Raw genomic sequence first — 2,704 nt, 5'->3', positions numbered from 1 at the left:
ATTTTTACAAATGGGGCATGGTGTGAATGCAGCACCCAGCCAGCTCTCCTCTGCTGCTGCTCTCCCCTGGTCTGGTCCCATCATACCCCAGCACAGGAGACAGCAGGAAGATGATGCTGACTTAATTGCACTGGAGAGGTCTTGGAGATTGTGCAGGGAGCAATCACAGAGGTGCAGGGACACTGAAAAGGCAGCGAAATTCAACAGCACATGTGCAAGTCCATGGTGCTTAATTTGCCCACTCAGTGAAGATGATCAGCCATGGAGCACTGGCATGTGGTATCAGTGTAGCTGTGCCGGGGGTTCAAATGCTCACATGCTCTTGGTAGAGCAAAAGGAACACCTTAGGGTAACTCCAAGCACTCCTGTGCTAAAGGAATATGATCTTTACCTGTTTTCCCAGTGGCTAAAACCCATCAATAGCGTGATACCACCTGTCTCTGCCAGGGTAGAACCTGTGCTATGGTGGCTAGCGAGGGATGTGGAGTCAGGCTGGAAACACGTGGTCTGTAACCCCTCACATGGTACTACACTCCTAATCTCTCCTTTGCACACTAAAAATAACAGGAACTACCCCCATTACCGTGATTTTTCCTCCAGCTCTTGTTTTTCCACACACATCCTTTCCTTCTTCATGAGGAGAAAGCACCTCTCAGGGCACGCTGAGCTATTGCAGTATTACCCAAAATACAATACAAATACAATACAAACTTCTAATTAAAGGAGAGGGGGCTTGGCAAAAGAATATTAAAGCTTTTCAAGTCTGCTGAAATCCTTTGTGTGGAACGGCTTTGGGAAATGGGGCCTGCTGCCACCCTCCCCCTCTTGGGAGTGTTCCCCAGGGCAGTGCCCGGGCAGCAGCTGCTGCTGCTCCGGGGGAGTCAGCCCAGCCTGACACACAAATAAATACCACAGGAAGAAATGCTTTCTTCCAACAAAGACCTGGGGAAGAACCCCTGGTAGAAGGAGAGGAGGGGAGTGTACACCCTGCACCTGAGGAGCTTTGGGGTAGTAGGGGAAGCTTGGTCTGAAATAGAGGAGTGAGGAAAGGCAGGAATGGTTACAGCTGCAACCAGGTATGATGCAGATGTCATGCAAAACAGACATAACTGCATAAAGATAAAGCTCCACTTTCAACAGCCCCTTTAACCTTTGTATTTCAGCCTAAAATAAAGGACAGACTTAAAGCACAGGAGGATTTAATACCTGCAGGCATAGGGGTGACAGATTCACATGAAAACCAGCACAAGTGTTTAGGGTGGAAAAGGGATTTTGTTTGCTCAGCTCTGGTGCTCCTCACCCACAGGTGACAGAGGTTGGAAAATGTGTTCTGCACAGGATTGTGTGTGCAGAAAGAGCAGGTGGCAGAAGGAACCCCCACCCAGTGCCGACTCTGAGTTGCTCAAGTCTAAGAAATTGTGTCCTTGGTTGCATGAACAACTTCTGCAAAGTCTTCATTTGCATTTTAATGGAACTCTTTCTAGGAAGGTGGTGCTTGGACTCTGTTGCAATATAAAATGAAGAGGTAATTAAAAACATGCTGGAGTGAAAAGGCATTTTGTTTTCATTAATCAGGTTTATTCAGAGTCTTTTCAAAATTAAAGGTATTTAGGGTATGTGGGAGGAAACGGGGGGAGGAAAACACATGACGGAACATCCATTTATTTAAATTACAGATTAAAAAGTGGAAACCACACTTTTTGTGAGGGGATGTCCTAGGGATTAAAAGCACCTTACAGAAATGGATTTGAATGAAGAATAGGCATAAAAGCCAAGTCTAAGATTTCAACAGCAGGTCTGCCTACTTGAACGCCAGAGATGAAGGAAATACATAGGATGAGGGGAAGGAAACCACGGAGGAAATTTTTAAACCTTCGGCACGCAATTATCCAAGCAATTACTGTGATTGCACACCTAAGTCAGTTAACTATGCAAATGACCAACCCCGTTGGTCAGACACGTATTTCCCCAATTTCGGGCGCAATCACAGCACGCAGATGTTGATAAACAGTTTGCGAACGTTTTATCTGCTGGACCAGCTCCTGCTTTCACAATCCAGCGACCGCACAGCATCGAGAGCGATCCCCCCGCTCACCGCAGCCATCGTGCGATCGCGCCGACTTCCCCCACGCTCCAGACCTATCCTGCCCTGTTAAGCTCCGTCCTTTGAAATATAGGGCACTTTCTGTCAGATCCTTCAGCGCGACAGTCAAAAGGGCAAAGCCCTGCCCTTTGTTGCAGCGGGAGGTTTTCCATCGCGGAGCTGACTGTGATCCCCATTCGCTGTGATCTCCATCCTTCCCCGACCACCGGCCTCGTTCTCCGGCCATTACGGGTCAGGGGGCTCCGAACTGCACTTATTTTACATTATTTCATTTCAGGGAATTGTGTGAAATACATCTCAGTGCGTACAAGAGGGGAAAAGTGATTTTTTGTTTTTTTTTTTTTCTCCCGGCAAGGTCCGGAGGAGGCTGCGGCACTGCCCCGCTCCAATACCCACCATCCTCCATCCCGCCGTGGGGCTTAGGGGACGCGCCCCGCTAAGGGCGCACAGCTGCCCCTCCCGGGACCAGGCGCACCTGCCGGGGGCAGGAAACACCCGTGGAGGCGCAGAGAGGTCCGGAGCAGGAGCAGGACCGGAGTTAGGACAGGGACCGGGACCAGGACAGGGAGCGCTGCCGGGATCCCGCTGCCGGGATCCCGC

Source organism: Corvus brachyrhynchos, unplaced genomic scaffold (assembly GCF_000691975.1).
Source record: "Corvus brachyrhynchos isolate BGI_N302 unplaced genomic scaffold, ASM69197v1 scaffold10, whole genome shotgun sequence".
In the NCBI taxonomy this organism is placed as follows: domain Eukaryota; kingdom Metazoa; phylum Chordata; class Aves; order Passeriformes; family Corvidae; genus Corvus; species Corvus brachyrhynchos.
This window is presented reverse-complemented; position numbering follows the sequence as displayed.